At 49.7% G+C, this 20286-nt stretch overlaps 1 long non-coding RNA gene across 1 annotated transcript; it reads right to left on the reverse strand.

Moving 5' to 3' along the window:
- Positions 1 to 6812: 6812 nt before the first annotated feature.
- LOC131401993 (uncharacterized) lies at positions 6813 to 8587 on the reverse strand. Its single transcript, XR_009218181.1, has 3 exons — positions 8537 to 8587; positions 7982 to 8051; positions 6813 to 6925 (listed from the first exon to the last, which is right to left on the reverse strand). It is a non-coding gene; the product is annotated as an uncharacterized LOC131401993 (long non-coding RNA).
- Positions 8588 to 20286: the final 11699 nt, after the last annotated feature.

The raw sequence follows: 20286 nt of genomic DNA on the forward strand, positions 1-20286 counted from the left end.
CAGTGCGATTTGAGACACATGTGTCCAGGGAGAGAAGGAGGGTGGAATATCCACGTGAGCTGAGAACGTTCTCCGTGGATGGTAGTCTTCATCCTCCATTTTGTTCAAATTTCACATTTTATTTTGTTCTGAAAGAGAAAGCTCAAAAAATATGCCCAGACTTCATAGTGGAAACAGTAAGACCAAGAAAATAAACCCAATCAGAAAACTAAAGTTCTACGCACCCTGAATCCTAAGTAGCTGCATATTCCAGAGGCCAGTTACTGGACTAACTTCCCATCCTGGCAGTGAGGTCAGATGCAGTCAGTGGGAGGAGACCTTGGAGAAGCCCCAGCAAGTCTGTGGATACAGTCGACTGCAGGGACTCCAGGCCTGCAGCAGTGAAGGAGAACTCTTAAGTTCTTTGGAGTCGCAAATACCTTTGAAACAGTGGCACAGGCTGGTCCATGTGAATCTCTGGACCATGCTGGGGCCGAGGGATCTGCACACCAGCCCTGAGCCCACCCAGGCCACTGTCCATATCGGGCAGAGATGAGTCCAGGAATGGGTCTGGGCCACTCACAGCCCCTCTGCAGGCAATGGGCATCTTCTAGAGATATCAGGAGACAGACACAGAAAGTGAAGAAAAGCGTGGGAGAGACTGACTGTGGCCTCGAGGACAGAAGAGATTGCCGGGGAGCCAGAGAGAGCAAGGAGCCAAGAAAGGCATCCTGCAAACACAGTGAGGAAGGCAACATCGGTGCTGAAGAAAAGGAGAGTGGTGGCGTTGAGAAATTCCCCATGAGACAGGCTTGACTCTCACAGCATCTCTTTGTAACATCCATCGTGAACTTGACGTTTCATGTTAAACCTCAATTTTTATTTACCATGAGTTTTCTCCTTTTTATATTAAAATTGATAGGATAATTGTAGCTGAGGAATTAGTGTTTTGAACTTAGATTTGTTTTTTCTAGAACCGACACTCAATGAAGAGATGATACCTACTTGAATGAGATTTGTCTTTTAATGTATACTAAACCCGACGCCATAAATGTTTATTATGATTTTGCATCTAATTAGTTTTTTTTTGTTTTTTTTTTGTTTTTTTTTTTTTTGCTGAGAAAGATTCACCGTGAGCTAACATTTGTTGCCAATCTTCCTCTACTTTGTGTGTGGGTCACCGTCACGGCATGGCTGCTAATGAGTACTGTAGGTCCGTGCCTGGTAACTGAACCTGGGCCACCAAAGCAGAACATGCCAAAACTAACCACTCGGCCAGGGGCCAGCACTATGAATTTGCATCTAATTATAACATAAAATCCATCAATCTTTCTCTTCACTGTCACATGGTAATTCAGACATAGGTGATTTCTATATCATGAATTAAGTATCTCTTATCTGTTACCTGGCAAACTTGTGTAGCTTTGATTTTGGAATCTCCAGAATGAGCATACCCCCTGGGGGCATTATTTTCCCCGTAGAGAACCTTGGCAGCAGACTCATTGCCTTCCTTCCCACACGAGATCCAGAGTCGTGGAAATGGGTTCGCCTTGCACACAACACAGAGCACATAGGAATTACTCCACAAACATGTGATAAGTGAATAATTGGTGGCATCATCAGGTCATTCACAGAAGCCAGACTGAGAGAGAGCTTCCTCAGGTCAGGAAGGAGAAGCATTCCTTTATATTTGTGAGGTTTTAATTTGTAACATTGTAATGTGAACAGCAAGTATACTATTTTTATCAAAATTGTGTTCTGAAGGTTTTCAAAAATCTCTAAATCTCAGAGTAGAGAAAAATCAATCTCTGTGACTCTGTTACTTGCTTCAAAGATTGTCAACTCGTATACCATCTGGCTTTGTTTATCCTCACACCAAGACCCCAAGAATTAACCAGCTGAGATGGCTGAGAGTGCATCATTTCAGCTGTAAATATTTCCGTTTCTGGTACAGATGAGGGAATTTTGGAACACAAACAAAATAACATGATCACACACAAAAATAAAAATGTCATTCGGATAATCAACTATCTAGTCAGTATCCAAAGTCTCCCAGTTTTGTCAAGGTTATTTCCTGGTTTTACATTTTCTTTGAGTCAGGATCTTAATGAAACCCTTCTTTTGCAATTGGTTGATCTGTTTCTGAAGTCACTTTTAATCTCTTGTTGGTTCATGCATCTTGGGATTTGGGTGGAATATGAGTGTGTGTGTTTGTGTGTCTACACCGATGTGTGAATTCTTTCTTTCCTGGATGGGAGTGCCCTGAAAGGAAGGACCTGGGCTCTGGGAACAAGGATTTCTACTCTGCTTCTGGCTGAACTGAAAAGGCCTCCCTGGGTGACACTTGCAGGCTTCAGAAAGGAGGGGGAAGAAGTACCAAGGAGTTCAAGACAATGGCCCTTGTCTTACAGGGTGTTTCCAGGGCATGATGTTCAAAATGCCGGGTGCTAACCCTTTAGGTGCAGGTCGTCGGGTGGGTTCTCGGCATGAGCTCTGAGCAGTGTCTGTTCACCACCCACGTGGGGAGCATTTCAGTATTTTAATTGGTAAGGTTATGTCTGTGGTGTCTGTGGTGTCTAAGATTGGTGGAATTCCCCTGCTGGACCCACTTCTATACCTGATCCTCTCCTGCCTCATCTTTCAAAACTCCCAACAGGAAAGTTTCACATCCCTGTAACACAAATCCACATATCCTCAGCACAGACTGGGGAAAAGAACACAGCAGTCCCAGGGACTAAGTGCTCTATTCGCTCAGGCCCAGCTGCCCCTTTGGGACAAGTCAGTAACAACACGACTGAGTGTGTAAACTAGTGATTGTCTGAGACCATGGACCTGAGAACCTGATGGGCCCAGATGTCACCCAGGGCAGCAAGGGCTGGTGTGGGTCATTCCGTGGACAGGATTAAGGTCTATTGTCCTGGCAAACCAGAGCTTACCCCTGATCCCTCAGGCCCAGCCGGGGAGGAATGGCCAAGATGTGCCTGACAGAGAGGCTGGGGGCCTTCTAGGGAATTTCTACCCTAAAAGAATCCTACAGTGAAGTGCAGGGATGCTGGAAATCCTAGTTCACAGGGAGCAGTGAGGTTCATAGAACAAAGTCCTGTTGTAGGTTTAAAAGCTGCATCATGAATCTTTCCCTCTAGACATGAACCAAGCGGGAAAAGGACTTCCACGGGCATGGGCCAGGATCCCAGGAGGATTCCAGTCTAGGCGAAGGGTGAACAGGGAGCCCTAGAGGCAGCCTGATGGGGATGTCCTGTCGGCCCTTAGTCCATCTGCACATGGTCTTCCTCTGTCCTTGTCCGTTCCACATGCAAACTTTTATCTTTTTACATTTTTTCCTCATTTAGTGTTGATGCAAATCCAGACACTGATTAGAAAACGGCAAGTTCCAATGTCTGATCAAAGAAACCTCAACAAGAGAAGCAAAAAACATTCCTTCTTCCTGGAAAGATCTAGAAAGACAGCACCGTCCTGGGGAAGGACATGGTCCTGGTAAGTGCTATTTGAAAGACACCCACATTTCAGTGGTTTTTGCTCTGCCTGGGAAAGTCCCTCCAACTTCTACATCCAGGGAGATCTGAGGGGCTGTCTCTGCTCCTGGCCCAGGTGAACCACACTGAAATCCACCCGTCCTCTGAGGAACAGGGACTTGAGGGTTTCATTCAGTAGCCAGGGAGGAGGCTGGCCCTCCTCCCTTCTCCCACATACAATAAGCTGTGACCATACACAAGTTCTTAATTTAGGAGGAACGTGAGATTCTGTGTCTCGTTTACATGAGCATAAGAAGTGAAAGAACCACACCACAACACCCAGGCTGTGACAGAAACAGGATATAACGTAAGAGTCAAATCTACCATTTACTATTAAAGAAATAATATCACTCCTCCCCAGTGGGTTAACAGTGGCTGGCGTGGAGATGTCAGGGAGTTGGAGGGGGTGGTGCCCTCCCTCTGGGGCTTTAGGGGACACCAGGGAAAGTCTTAGGATGTCCTCGTTCACTCAGGGTGGGAAGACCTGGCCCAGTGCACCCCGAGGGCGCCAGTGTCCCTGCTGGTCAGGAGGAGCTGCACTTGTGGTCTCCAGAGTGTGACGGCTCATCGCCAAGGGCATGGCGGCTGAAGAGAAGAAACAGACTATTTTGGGGAACCTCCCTGAGATTCATGGCACACCTCCCTGCTCCCCTGCACTCTGATCCAAACCCTGTACTGAGTGCTCAGTCCATCAACAACACCCCGTTTTTCCCTGATGCAGGAGGCATCATTTAGCATCACCCACTTCAGAGGATGCAACTGAATCCCAGAGAGGAGAGGGGAGCGGCCTGTCCCAGGCCTGCTTAGCATTGGAGCTGTGATCCAGTCCCATGCTTAGCCCGAAGCTGTACTGAGCCCCTGGATTCAGTCACTCCTGGTCCCAACACTCACTCGGCCCTGAACTGGAGAATGTCTGGTTCCTCTTTCTCCTGAAGAGCCGCATTTTGCTTGCCTTCTGGTGTGCGGGCTCCAGCCGGCAGGAGACCCAGTAGCTACAGGACAGAGTGGCCTGTGAGCTACCAGGAGCCACACCTCAGGTGCCCCTCCCAGAGCCTGCCAGCAGCTGAGTCCTTGTGCCCCATGGGTCACCACGCTACGAGTTCTGTGGCTGATCAGGGAGCCAGGCCACAGGCTCTGGAGCTGGCCATCAGAGAGAGTCTGGCCTGCCCTCACCCAACTCCTGTCCCCCTCACCTCTCATGGATACTGATGGGCTCCATGGCCTGGAACCAGGCCCCAAATCGCTCATCAGGCTCCAGGTCATAGGCATTTGCAGCCTGCTGGAGCAGCTGGATCCTCCTGATGAGTTTGAATTTCTGGGAGGAAGGACAGGATGCAGACAGGGCTTGGGTGGGGAACGCTGTCAGGGACTTGTGCGGAGTGAGGATCTGGTCTGGGGTCTGTGCTCACTCGGGACCCCTCCTTCCTTCCCTCTCCATTCAGGACTTGCCTGTCCTCACAGTTGGCTTGAATTAGTTCCTCATCCAGGAAGGTGTCCTTGATGCCAGCCCCTCCCGTACCCGCCAACGTGATGGGATGCCCAGCTTTGTGGATCTGACTCTCCCAATAAATGTAAGACCCAAGGGATGAGGACAGAGAAAGTCTTGCCAGGCGAGGTCTCTGATTTCCACATGCCCACCCTCCCCATAGCTGCTCACGTCACACCATTTCTGAAAGTTGACCCGATTTCCCTGGAAGGGAGACAGCCAATGTCCATCAGAAACAGCCCCCTAAGCCCATAACCAAGCCCCATCCCACCCCTTCTCAGGCTGCAGGAATGTCAGGGCCCAGCAGAGGGCAGACCTTCCACAAAGAGAACTTGACACTGGGCCAGGCTCTGGGCTCCAGGGCTGGAGGGACAGGGGAGCTGAGGCCAGAGACCTTATGTAGCACACCCTCTCTGATGACAGACGGGGAGACTGAGGCCTCAGGGAGGAAGGGACAGCTGGAACACAGAAGTGCTTCCTCACTTGCAGGGGCTGATGGCACTCCCCCAGGGGCAGGGCCCGAGGGGGAGGCTGAATCCATCTCAGACACAGCCTCCTGCAGCTCTGCAGGCAGGCAGCTATGAGCTTCACCAGCCCAGGTAGACTGGTGGGGGGCTTATGAGGAGCATCTATTCACGCATTGCTAAGATGGGCCTGACTCCCCAACTCCCAGGGGTGGCCATGGGGCTCTCATGAGAGGAGGTTTGCCAGGTACTGAGAGCTCAGGTCCCAGGGCAGGGCTCTCGCCTCCCAAACCTCAGGATCCTGCTCTCTGGCCCCACGTCCGGGCTCACTCACTTCCAGATCATCCTCCATCCCAATGTCCAGCAGCTTCAGGTGATAGAGGAACATGCCCAGGAAGGGGACAACACCCTGTGAAATCAGGGTGGGAGTGGTGAGATGAGTCTCACCTCTCAGGTGCCCCCATGGACCCTCCCCCAAATCCCTTCACCCCAGCCTCCTGCCCACCACAGACTCCCACAGAGAACAGCCTAGGACCCTCAGCGGCCTCCCCCCAGTTGCCCCCTCCAGGACCACCCAACTTCCCCAGTCACCTCCCAGGGGTGGCTTTTGGCAAATCCCAGAGTATGTGGTCCCTGCCCCTCCCCTCCCTAACCCATCCTGGGCCCAGCCCTTCCAGGCCTCCTCCTGGTCACTTCCAGGGCAGGCCTTTCAGGCTCTTGGGCTCCTGGAGCTGGGCTGGAGGAGGAGGGACCCCTCTCTTAGGGAGGCCTCCAGCCGTGAGGTGAGTGACCCCTCCTCTGACACCTAGACCCTCCCCCTCAGGCCACCTCACCTGCTGCTGTCTCTCCTGGGCTCCCTGGGGGTCCATCTGCGGGGTGGCCCTCACAGATGACACCTCCTGCAGGGTCAAGGACAGGCTCAGGGAGGCCATGTTCCCTTCCCCATGTCTCCCAGGCCCCTGATCTTGGACCCTGGACATCTGGTGTCTATGGCTGCTCCCATTCCAGGGTGCCCTGATTCTAGATCGCTCCCAGCTCCAACACTCCCTTCTCCGTGCCCTCAGGACTGCCCAGGCCCCTAAGCCTCTCTCCTCATCAGGAAAGTGTGAGGAGGACTCCCCATGCATCCCAGGGTCCCCTGAGGACTCAGTATCATCTGACTGTCACCAGTGCTGTCCCCTCCCCCCTCAAGGAGGAGGAGCACAAAGCTCCTGCACATTCCACTCCCCCTTGTACCTCATCACCCCTGTGAGGCCTGCACCAGAGATCATCTCCCTCCATTTCCCAGATGAGGAGACCGAGGCCCACAGAGGGGCAGTGACTTGCTCAGGAGCCCACAGAGGAGACCGCTCCCCCTCCCAGCCAGAGGCCCTGGCCCCCGGCCTTCACTCCTCCTCCAGACACACCTCGGACCAATGTCCTGTCCTCTGGACTCTCGGGGTGTGTTGAGGCCCTCGGTCAACCTGAGCCATGGATGGAGACGCACAAGGTGTCTTGGGGTCCCAGGCAAGTGGCTGCTGTGTTTTCTAGCCCCCTGGGATTCTCTGATACCAGGCTGGACCTGAGGCCATGCCAAAGTCCTCAGCTCCCTAGGATCCCCTCAGGATTGTCCCTGTACAGAACTCCTCCTTCACTCACTCAGGAAGGGAACCCCCGTGTGCCACATCTGAGTGACAGTGTAGGAGTTGACCACGGCACTGTGTAATGGTGACATTTGCATCCTTTTTCACTTGGAAACTTCTAATGTCCCTTCTCTTTTCTCAGGTCTCATGTTTGAAGTCTGTGGTCTGAGCCTTTGCACAATCCTTAGGCCCCTCCTGCCAGGGCCTCGATGGAGGCCATTAAGTATCTGTCAGGAAGGTCAATTAAGAATCTGTAGGTTCCTCGATAATTCTCATTGCCATCTGGGGCGTATCCTTGTCGACAAGGCACCGGGGGAGACTCACTGGTTTGTCAGCAGTGACCACTATCGGGCTAGAGTGCACAGTCCCAGAGAGCACACAGTTCTGTCCCAGATCCACCATTTGGCCCAAGGCTGTGCAGCCCCTGTGTCCACAAGCTCTGTGTGACCTCACAGTGCCCATCCCTGGGACAGGCAGAATGTCCTCCCCTGTGAGGTGCAGTGAAGACAGAAGGAGCAGCAGAGGCCTGGCTTCCTGAGGACAGACTGGGCTGCTTTAGGAAGAAAGGAACCCCCACCCACTCCATCCACCCGCCAGCCTGGAGGATGATGAGGGCCAGCTGATGGGTCCACATGGAAGCCAGAAACCTGCTCATTCTGCCAGCTCCTCACCTCTTGGAACAGTCCAGGCGACACCACTGTATCCAGTGACCAAGGCCTCCTGCCCCAAACAGTCCCCACCTGCCCCTGCAGCTCACACCCCCCGCTTCCTGTCCAGCTGGACAAGACAGACCGTTATTTCTCGGGGAACCTTAAGTGAAAAACTTACCAAAGCACATCCTGCCTGGTCCCTCCCCACCTCACCTCCCGTCCTTCCAGTTCTCCAGCCTCCACTCACCTCCTTGAGAAGCTTCCTGCTCTCCTGGTGGCATGTTTCGATGATGTTTTTCAGTATTTGCCAGTTCTTCCTGAGGAGGGAAAAAAGGAAAGAAACACTGTGGAGTGGTTTGAGGGTAAATCCCTTTTGTTTGAAAACCCAGAAGATCCAGACAGCCTGGATGAGCATTTTCACTGTGTCCTCTGAGCCCTGAGGTGTCTGGGACTGGGGAGGGGGCTCTCCTATTGTCACCTGGGGCCTCCATTCTCTTATTTTCTCAGCAGATGTGTTTTAAACAGTCTTAATTTCACGTGGACAGAGAGTTCTGTTGCTGAAAACACTTGAAAATCTTCAATTTGGTTCAAGCCATGATCTGTCACTTAGGGAAACTGATTCCTGAAGCAGAACCACTGGCCTAAGTTGTCAGAAAGACTTGAAGCCTGCCAACCAGGTCAGACCCTAACCCCAGGCTTTGCTGTCTCCCAGGAGGTCCCAACTGACTGAAGGGCAATGCCAGCCCTGTGGGGGGTGTCTGGTCCACCCAGGTGGTGCTCGCATGGAGAGAGGCCTACCCACCTGGACACCTGTCTCCACGTCTCTTTTAAACGTTGAATGGAGGGGCCCTCCAGAGCCCAGAGGATCGTATGGAGAGAGGAAAGGTTCCTCAGGTCGTGGCATTCCTGGGGAAGGGAAGAGAATGAGCTGTGAGGGGGAGCTGGTGCCCTGCTTCCTCCGGCTTCTGTCGCCTCATTGACGTCTCCTGTCCTGGATGAGACAGCAGCTCAGGGAACCCGGGAAAGGCACAGCTGGAACCTGATGAGGAATACTTCCAGGGAGGAGGATTTCAGCTCAAGCCAAGAAAGGAGCCCAGGAAGGGGTGAGCTTCCCACCACTGGGACCAGGAGTCAGGTCATCGAGGCCTGGCAGGAGGGGCCTAAGGATTGTGCAAAGGCTCAGACCACGGACTTCAAACATGAGAGCTGAGAAAGGAGAAGGGGCAGTTCCCCCGACTCCAGAGAGGGGCTCCCAGGGCCTCCCACATCTTACCTTGGCCACCTGGATCCAGAGCTCCACCACCCTGGCCCTGACCTGGGCCGTCATGCTCGGGTCCCCAATGCAAGTGGTGACGATACATTCGACCACTCTGTTAAAGTGGGTCATGGTGGCATGGATGGTCGGTGCCAGGTGCTCATTGCCCCTGTTGTCACACTGGGACCAGATGGAGTCCAGGAATTCGTGGGGCCTCACTGTCTTGAAGAGCTCCTGGGGAGGACAGGGATTGTCACCCAGCCCTGCCACAGCCCAGCTCAGCATCCGCAGCCCCCAGTCCCAGGCCAGGTCAGTGGTGAGAGCTGGAGCTCAGGAATCGGAGAATGCGACCTGAGGCTTGTGGGAGTCCCTGGGTGTTGCCTGTGTCCCCTGAGGGCACCCAGCACAGGATGACCCAGGAACGCATACTGTGGCGCAGGGAAGTGGCATTTGCTCGTCGCCCAGTCTCACTTCCTCCAAGCACCAGAACTCAGCTCCTGCATGACCATCTCTAGGGGCATCTTCCACCCATTCTGACCATCCTGGGGTCTGACTCCTCTTTCAGATGCACATTCCCCCAAGGCAGCAACAACCACGGGCTTTGTTTGTCTGCCTTGTAGTCATGTACACATTAAGTGCCTAATTAGTGTTGAGGCTGTTGAGGCCTCCTGGGCAAATGAGTGAACTACCCAAGGACGAGACAGCACTTCAGTGTGCTCCCCTCCCCCACCAAAGCGCAGACTCTGCCCAACTTCCTCTCTGCTCCACCTCATCCATCTGCACAGCCACTCTGCATGGCAGCTGCTCTCAAAGTCCATCCCTACTGTCCACATGAGGACAGCAAAGGCTTGGGAGTTAAGAAGGCTGCTCAGGTCACATGAGGGTAAGTGGGGAAGCAAGAGGTTGGACCGAGATCATGGGATTCTGGATCAGGAAATGGCAGGTCTGGGGCATCTCACGGCACAGGGAAGGCCGGCCCCAACTGTCCTGAGAGCCCCGCTGCTCACCACATCCATCAGTGTCAACTGCTCTGCCACCAGCCGGGGAGGGAACTCCAAGAAGTCAGGCTTCTCCTCCCTCAGCAGGTTCTTGGTGGTCACGTCCCAGGGGCAGGTGGGCTCTGGGACTGGATCTGGCTCTGCTGTTATCTCTCCAGGTGGAGGGAGGATTCTCCCTGGAGCCAATGGTCCAGCTGGCTCCAGCTCAGGAGCTGGCACTGGGGCTGGAGCTGATGGTGGTGGTGGCTCTGGCCCTGGAGGGACTGATGGAGGTGACACTGGCTCCAGCTTTAGCACAAGTGGTGGAACTAGAGCTGGAGCTGGATCTAGCCAGGGAGCTGGCCCTTGCTCTGGTGCTGGAGCTGGAGGGACCTCTGGAGATGGTACTGCAGCAGGAGAAAGAAACAGTGTCACTCAAGTAGCTGACTTCCCCTGTGCCTGTCAAAGCCAGGAAAGACCCCACTGCCTTGAAGTGAACCAAGCCTCCGAACACTCTGCAAATTGTCATCCCAGACTGCAGTTGCCTCACCTTCCAGCTCTGCCTCAATGGGCCGTGGATGCTCCAGCTGGACCTGGAGAAGGTAGGCGTGGCCCTGCAGCCCCGAGCCAGGCAAGCTGAGATGCAGAGAGGCCAGCTTCATGCTGAAGCAGGGATGGTGCAGGAGCTCCCAGAAATCCTGCCCTGGGTCCAGGCAGGTTCCCACCACAGAAGAGATGGCACTGGGGGAGGCAATTGGGCAACAGAGTCAGAGGCCTGGCCTTTCCCTCCACGCTTCTCACCCAAGACACCCTGGCTTGGGACTGAACCCTATGCCTGTCCCTCTCCATCCAGGTGAGAGCCACATGGCAGCCCTGACCCCTGTGAGGCTGTCCTGGCAGTGGCAGGCCTGCTTATCCAGCAGGTTGACACAGAGTCTCTTGTGACTCTCTTCCCACTGACACTCTTCTCCTGAAGGTCTGGGACACAGCCCACCCCAGCCCTCCATGCACTTGTGCAACTGGACTGAGCACTGAGACAGATTTGTGACCAGGTTGCTCACACACCTCCTGTTCTGGGCCTGGAGGCGGTGGTGAGAAGAGGTAGATGTGGAGAAGGGGAGGCAGATTCAAATGGGTCTGTGGTGGGAATGGGTTTCTAGGGGAGAACTCAGCCCAGCCACCCCTCTGGTTCCCAGGGGTCCTGGCACCCATCCATAGCTCTTTGACTCCTGTCCTCCTGGAGTGGAAGCCACTGGGCCTCTGCCTTCCCATGGGAATCAAAAGATGCGTGAGATGCGGCTTCTGACAGGCTCCCCTGAGCCACAGCCTCCATCTCTCCCCCCACAGCTTGTTCTTTAGAGACAGGAGGCCATCCTTCTGGACCCAAAGACCACTCACTTTTTTAGGTGGTCCTGCGCTCTGCCCTCCTGGCTGGAATAAGGGGAGATGCCTCCAGATGTAAAGGAGGCTATGAGGGCATCCCTTGGGATGGACGGTGGATGACAAGACCTGCGAATGATGTCGAATGTCAATGTCTGACTCTCAGACGTAAATTGAGGCCACGCATTGTGTCTCCTTCATTCACTGAGTTTACTGTCTCCAAATGTCCTGCATGCAGTAGGTGCTTAATCTACATGGTTCAATGAATGTAGTCCACCCAGAACCATCCCAGACACCTGAGTGGGCCTAGGGCCTCTCTGCTGCCCCAGAGATCCTTGATTGGCTACCCCAAGGAAAAGGACCAGGACCAGCTGGATGGACTCTCCAACTCCTTGACAGGGTGGTTTCCATGTGCTTTTCCAAATTCAGAAAGGCCGCATCTCAGAGATGGGTGAGGCAGACTACTTTTCACGGGGAAGAGAGAAATAAACACCATGAACAACCACAGCACGTCCACAGCCCTCTCTGCAGAGCCAGGCACCAGGTAAGCACCCGCCATGGCTGATCCCATTAGTTCCTACAAGATCCCCATGAAATTTATCCTCTCCCACCCTACTTTTCAGAGGAGCAAACTGAGGCTCAGAGAGATTTGGTGACACTCCCAGGACACACAGCTGGCAGGGGGCAGAGTCACCACTGTGCTGAGGAGGGAGTGGCCACTCACCTAGTAAACAGCTGGTCCAGGACCTGGTGGGATGTGTCTAAGGCCGAGTAGTTGACCACGAAGGTGGTGAAGCTAGAGATGTTCCTCCTCAGGAAAGCTGGTGCGATGGACTCTGTCAGCTTCTCCATCATGCCTGTCTGGAGGGCCCGCATCCTGCAGGCCTCATTGAAATTCACGGTGGACTCATCCTCACACTGAGGGAGAGGAGGAGGTACATACACTCAATGACATCATGGTGAACCAGCGGGAGGATTGAGGTGACTTTCTACCCTCCTGTGTAGCTGGTGGGAAGGAGTGGAGGTCCAGATTCCTTTGGGAGTGGGACTGTGGAGCACTCTAATGAGAAAACCCTGGGGGGTTCCAGGGGAGACTCAGATTTGAGTCTGCATTCTAGTAGTGCCTTGGTTATCTCAGAGTCCTGGGTATGAAGACCCCTCTGCACCCACTCTCACCTCAGACCAGCCCTCTTCATTGATGGACTGGTGCACCTGTGTCCTCTCCAGGGAGATGGTGAACTGGAAACCATCTACCAGCTCCTCAACCATCACTTGGGTGCAGCTCTGCAGTGACAGTGCCCAGAAGTCAGGCCAGGAGGCATCAGGGGCCTGCCTGGACTTTGCCACAGAGGGAAACCCCACCACAGTTCAGGCACAGAGGGGCATCTGCATAGTCTCCATCAGGGAAGGAATGTGATGACACCTCGATGGCCTGGGATTCACATGTGGGTAGAAGAGCTTGGTCCCCAGCACTCACCATCCTCTCCTGCAGCCAAATCTTCAGTATGAACATGACACACAACCAGATCTCCACCATTTAGCTACCTGCTCCTGCTCAGGGTGGTTCCTCCTCATACTACCTTCTCTAACTCCACCTCCCACATACATACACACACACACACACACACACACACACACACACAATGAGGGTCAAGGGGTGTGGGGCTGTCCATTTGGGATCACAGTTGTGGCCTGACCTAGAGTGGCCTGCCCTGGGCTACGCTGTTACCTGATGGTTCCTCCTGCCAAAAGGCCACAGACATTCGACGTGAGGGCTGAGCCAATGTCTAAAACGACTTAACATGCTCTCATTCTTGGCTTTCCGGGGGCCACAGCCTCGGAAAGTCACAGGACAACACGAGAACATCCTGCTGTGTCGAGTGTCTCCACTCAAATGAACTGGACAGGAGGCTGTGGTTACAGTGTGGGTGCCTGGTAACCAGAGTTCTAAGTTCTGTTGGGGGCTGTCACCAAGGAAGTGAGGTCACTTCTTCAAGGTTCTATTACTTGGCCCCTTCCTTCAATCAGACCCACCCAAAGCCCCCGCTAGGCTGTTGGCTACTCTCCCTCCTTGCCCATGTCATCTCCGTCACTGTACACAAATATCCATCACCACCCTCCCCACAGCTCCTTGGGAGTGGAACCAGTGGCCAGCTTTGAGGAGACAGAGCTGAAGTCACACCTCTTTTATCCTACCAGTTCTGTGTCCTGGAAAAGCCACTGTGCCTCTCAAGATCTCCCCAGTCTCCCAACCTGCACAATGGGGATGGTGCTAAAAACAGCTTTCTAGGAACATCGTCAGGTGTATATGAGATAATACCTACAACACCTGTGGATTGGTGTCACATGTGTCTAATGCTGAACCTCCCATCTATGTCAGTTCCATCTGTGCAGCCTCCACAAACCCCCACTCCATACTTCTTGTCACACATCATTGGCCTGAATTTGGTCTGGTCACTCTTATCTGCAAGAGCGGTTAGGAATTTTATCTTTTAGTTTGTTGAATTGCCACCCAAAATAAAACTGATTCTCTGTTCTGAATATTAAGGGAGAAGGTGAACAGTGGAAACTACCCGTGCTCTCGCCCTACACTAACCTTCAAGTTGAAGGGGAGGAGATGAGCTTTTCAGATGAATCAAGCATGTATTTATCTACCACAGGCTCTCTTTTCTTGTTGTTTATTCATCCACAGAGAACAAGAAGTCTTGCTTCCAAACCAGAATGTATGAGAAGTCCACTGCCCTCTGTTCCCAGCAGAGTGACCAGAACCAATTTGTTGGCTTTTATTTGCCTGGCCCTTGTAAGTAGATCTGAGAACATTCTTTCTATGTCCTTCATAGAGTGGGTCTGGGAGGGTCTGAGGTTGTAGAGAATTGTAGGCAAATAGCAGGCTCCTGAAAAACTGAGTCAAATTTGAATCTCTGTAATTCGAAGAAGGAGAGTGACATCAGCATCATCGTGGAATGAGACTCCTCCTGTTTTTCTGCTCCTGCACTAACAATGCTTTGGCATCCATCCGTAGACAAAAGTGCCTTTGTGGGAGAAGTGGGATCCAGCACCATATGGCAAGGGACCCAGAGGGCGTCTCACCCAGCCATGCATCTGGTAATAGGCAGACAGACCTCGGTCCCAGCTCTGGACCCTGCAGTGGCCCGTGAACCAGCTCAAGCTCCTTTCAGCTGCTGCATGGAAACCCCTGAAAACACTGTCTTAGATCATGACACACAGAGGAGAGGGCCTTTGTGGAAGTCCAGGTTTCAAGAAGAGAAGTTCCAGCCCTCTGTTGGAGCACAAAAGTATGAGTGTGGATGGGTTGAAGAGTTTGGGGGCATTGGCAGCTAGGTACTCTTAGAGGGCTTTAAAGGATGTGGATCCTGTAACTGCACTGAGCACTCCATCAAGAAGTCTCCCACGACTTGTGGGGTATGCCTCACCCATGGATCTCCCCAGCTGGCCCTTAGGCACCCCCAGTGCTCTGCGTGCCTCACATACACACACCTCCACCCTAGGGCTTGTTCCTTGTGTATGCTCCCAACAGTGGTGGTTAGAGTGAATTTTGGAGGACAGCTAGTGAGCACGTGCAGAAACTTGGTCCAAATCTGCAGGCCAGAGAGAGACCACAAACTTGAGGTTTCACACAACCTCTGGAATACCAAAGGGAGGCTGTCAGCGCCCAGCCTATTACATCACAGCATCAAGAGAATGCATACAAGCTGGAGAATTCTGCCATTAATGAACAAATTAAAAATGCTAAGGTTATACTGGTATAACACATTAAAATACAAATGTATTATTGAAACATATATTAAGTTTAAAAAAATGACATTTCAAATGTTGGAAAAATTAAGTTTGAGAAACCTTGTAGGTGGTCAGTAAACATCTGTCCCTCCCTCCCTCTCCAGAGCAGCCGTATGTATATGTATAGATACACACACACACACACATATGTACCCCCCATAAGTTCTATATATAGAGAGAAGCATATGTGCGTGTGTGTCCACAAACACTCATACATATATATAATGCATGTACCTATGTATATCACATACATGTATGTATACATGATAGAATACTCACATGCACATGTGTATATCTCTACAATTTCACCTTCAATAAGGTAAATTTCCGGTTTGTATTGACTCTAAATATCTCTGCTTTTTAACTTGTTAGGTCTGTTTCGGTTTGTTTTCCCCAAACTTTCTGGTTAGTCCTCTGGGCACTTCTCAATTGGATAACTGTTGTGTTTTTCATTCGTTGTTGTGCTTTCATTTTCTCTTTTTAATAAACATATTTGTTGAAATATGACATACAATCAGAATAGAGCACAAACCCAAGTGTAAAGATTGATAAGTTATCAAAAAGTGTACACATGTGTTAACAACACCCAGGCAAACAAACAGAACATGACCAGTTCTGTTTATAGTAGATTATACATGATATATATAATAGATAATAACCGCAGTTACCCAGATTATTATTTCTCCTTTTTCAGGAAGTAGCACACTGAATGGCAATGCTTAAAGCAAATTTGGTCATGTTGTGGCCTGCTTCAAATATGTAGCTGGATTTGGAAGGTTAATTTTTTTTAGGAATACATGAGTTTAGTTCCAGAAAAAAAGAGGCTTGTAAATTTCCTTTCCTGTAATGACCTTGTAAGATTTTTGTAGCAAAGTTAAGCTATTCTCATAAAATGAATCAAAAAGGTTTTCCCATTTTTCCTGTTCTGTGGAAGAGCTAGAGTCAATGTGTATTATTTCTCTCCTGAATGTTTGGTGGAATTTGGCACCAGCGGTGTTGGCCACGATGAAATGTGGGAATGTTTTAAACTATGGATTCAGTTTCTTCTTTAGATATGGGACTATTCAGATTTCTCATTTCTTCTTGAGACAGTTTTGGTAACTTTCATTTTCCTGGCAATTTGTGAATTTCATCTAAATGTTCAAATGTATTGACATGTTATTTATAATGACACGTGTGTTGTCAGGGAAGGTCTGGGGTGAGTCTCCTGGGGGCAGAAGTCAAGCTCAACTCATATGTCCCCGCAGCTTCAGGCACCTGGATGCTGGAGGGAGAGCTTGTTCCACATTGCAGGACGAGAGGCTGAATGCTTTTCTTTTCGCCCTCTGCTCTCCATTCACACCAGCTCAGGAGACCTTGTTCCTGGCCAAGTTGGTGTGCAGGCAATGCCCCATGTAAATTCTTCCAGGCCTGGTGGATATTTGGAATTTTTTTCTCAAATGTTCTCTTGAAACCACATGGTCACATTTGTATAATATTCTCTCTTTATTTTCTATTTGAGTCAGTTTTGGTAATCACATTTTCAATTTTTAAACTGTACAAGGCTGTGTCTCTTAGACTCCTAAGTGTTTTCAGTTTTAACTCCTTCAAACTTCTCCCAGATGTTCCTGCCTTACGGTGATTCCTTCTTCATGGGAGCTTTGAAGCTCTTCCTAGCTGCCTGGTTGTTGACAGTGGCAGATACACGAGTTTCATGGGGCAGAAGTTTAGGCAGTTTGATTGCCAGCCTTCTGCTGCCCCATTCTCAACCCACAGATGCCGTGCTTCTCTGCTTGACCCAGAGCCTTCAGTTGTAATTACTCTTCCTCCCCAGGACTATCTCCAATCGCATGTTGATATTATTGCTGTTCTCTGAAGCATTTGATGATGTGTTCAAATGAACAAGCATTTTGGATCCTGAACCAAAGTAGCATTTACAAAACGCACTCTGAATGTGATCTGCTTTTCCATTCATTAAACTTTTCTCATAAACTTAATCACATTTCTCCATGTGTGTGGAATTCAGTAAGGATGTTCCAGAGCCCAGGTGATGTTACTTGATTTAGCTATAAATTCTAAGGCTTCAGGAGAGCTGTTGCCACAGATGGAATGAGTTGGCTTGGCATTCTTCCTTAATTAAGTGATTACATTGGATTTGAAGATAATTGTGGTTTGAGTCTTTTCCCTAAGGAGCCCCATCCGTCTCAGCAGGTTTCAGTACAAGAACTATAAGTATGTTGTGGCCTTGGTTTTTGCCATTGAGGAAATCAACAGAAACCACCATTTTTTACCCAACATATCTTTGGGAGTTGATCTCTATAATGTCCTGCACTATGAACAGAGGACACTGGAGACTTCACTCACTTGGCTCTCAGGGCTGGGCAACGACATCCCAAATTACGCCTGTAGGAGAGAGAGCAAGTCTCTAGCAGCCCTTACTGGAACAACATGTGCAATTTCTGCCCAGATTGGAACACTGCTGGAACTGTACAAATTTCCCCAGGTAAGGCTGTGTGGGATGGGGAGACATGAAACCATGTCTACTTTGATGCCATTCTCAGGTGCCTGAAAAGGAAGAAAGGAGGAGACTGTGTTTATGCATCTCTCACAGGATGTAATCTCCAAGGACGAGTGTATAGAGTCTTAGTGAGGTATGCACATTTGCTTTATTTGGTATCCCTAAACTCTATGATTTCATCCATGTCCATTGATAACAAGGTTCCAGGGACCATCTGCTCTTGGCTAGATTGGGTCCCAAGTCTGAGTCAACAAGCCATTTGCATGAACAACCTCTGCAGTGATGCAAATGAACTGCATCAGAGGAGGCGATGTCAGGTGTAAGGTGAAGGTGACAGACAGGGCCCATGCCACTCAGGGCTCAGACAAGAACAATCCAGCATCAATGCCTCCAAAGTGCAAGATAGGGAGGGACAGACTCACACACCCAGGGCCCAGGGCAGCCACAGAACGTTCTGTGTGTGACCCATGCATGGCTGCACACCAATCATGAGTGTAGAAACACCACAAACCCATGAGTCCCTGCCTGGGGAATCAATAGTCATGCTGAATTTATAAGATTCCAAATCAGTAACTCAAGATCAATGCAGAAATCAAGTTGCATTTTGATTTTCTAAAAATTGACCTCCTTTCCTTTTCCTCAGTTCTTTTAACCATGTTAATTCCGGGATCAATATGTTGTGATGATCCACTTCTGCACCCTCAACATTGGTTTCCTCCATTATTAATGCTGTTGTGAGAAATTCCTCCCTTTCCTCACCCTAAAGCAGAGTATACTAGCTGGAAGGAGCCCCTGTATTCCCCATCACCCCAAACATCTATGACTAAGACAAAGGTAACACTTACACACCTCTATGGCCCTGGAGCAAAGGGGATTTTAGGGCAGTGAAACCATAGTTCTATATGATTCTGTAATGGCGGATACATATTACTATGCATTTGTCAAAACCCGTAGAATGTACAACACAAAGAGTGACCCTAATTCCAACTATGGACTTTCATTAATTATAAGCTATCTGGACTGGTTCAGGAATGATAACAAATGTACCACACTCAAGTTAATAATTTGTAGTTAATAATGTTACAGTAATAATGTTATATAAGTTATATAGATTACTAATGAGATGTTAATAATAGGGAAACTATGTTGGGGTGGATTAGGGTATATATAGGAACTCTCTATAATTTCCACTTAATTTTTCTGTAAACCTAAAACAATAAACCTATAACTGTAAAACGTTATAAGAAATAAAATCTATTTTTTTAAACCATATTTTCCTATCTGGTAGACTCTAGCTGCATGTCACCATTGAGCATTTAAAATGGGGCTAGTCCAAATTGAGATGTGCTGTAAGTGTAAAATACACAATGGGTTTCAAAGCTTTTATATAAAAATATGAATGTATAATACCTCAATGATAATTATATATTAACTACATGTTGAGATGATAATTCTTGGGAGATGTTGGGTTAAATAAAATATATTAAGATAAAAAAATGAAAGGCTTACATGGCTACTGACTTGGGAATTGCAAGATGCACAACTACACACACACACAAGACTCTGGCTGAGGCAGAGTCTTCTAGGTTTTGCAACCACCTCATAAACTTATGTTCTCCCACACTCAAACCCACCTCTCCTGACTTGGAACAAGGCTATTGCTATGGGTTGAATTGTGTCTCCCAAAAGATATGTTGATGTTCTAATCCCTGGAAGCTGTGAATGTGACCTTATTTGGAAAGAGGGTCTTTGCAGATGTGATCAAGTTAAGATGAGGTCATTAGTGTGGACTCTAATCCAATATGACTGGTTGGAGAGGAAACAGCATTTCATGACAGAGGCAGAGATTGGACTGTTGCAGCTGCAGCCAATGAACACCAATGGTTAGCGGCCACCACCGCAAGCTGGGGGAGTCAAGGAAGGGCCTGCTGCTACTTTGATATCAGATTTCTAGGCCTCAGAACTGGGAGAGATTGAATGTCTTTTGTTTTAAGTCACCCACTTTGTGCTATTTTCTTACAGCAGCCCTGGAAAGTCATACAAGTATAAATGGCAGAGCTCATGTCACACAGGAAACATAAAACAGAGGCAGAAAAAGGGGGATTTATTCTCTTCCTTCCAGGTTGGAGTGGTTTCCAGAAAAACTGGTTGCTGTAGCAGAGGTCCCTGGTGTCACTGTGGTTTTTCTGGGGCCACAGGAGCTGGTGAAGATGTTGGGCTGTTTGAGGAGACAGAGATAGTGGTATGCGGAGCTCTAACTATTATGCTGGAAATTTAGGAGATATTTGTGATTCAAGAGTCCTTAACTGGGGAAAAGGCCGTCACAAGGTTATTGGAATCAGGTCCGACTTGCCCTTCCCCACCGTTGCCTGAGAAAAATGGGACCTTGTCCAATTCATGATGAACCAAAGAAGAACTTCCATGTAAACTGATTTATAATATTGAAAATTTTCCAAACTCTTAAGTGTCTGTTAATAGGATGCTGGTTAAAGCTATTATAATAAATTCAAATTAAGTACTCTAGACATTAAAAATCAAATCGGAGTCTATTTTTTGAGCAAAAACTAAGTTTAGCTATTATAGGATACCAACGTTGTGAAATGAAATTTTTATGTTTATCTACATAAGAGGAAAATTGGCTGGAA

The sequence above is a fragment of the Diceros bicornis genome (assembly GCF_020826845.1).
Source record: "Diceros bicornis minor isolate mBicDic1 chromosome 3 unlocalized genomic scaffold, mDicBic1.mat.cur SUPER_3_unloc_1, whole genome shotgun sequence".
Classification (NCBI taxonomy): Eukaryota; Metazoa; Chordata; class Mammalia; order Perissodactyla; family Rhinocerotidae; genus Diceros; species Diceros bicornis.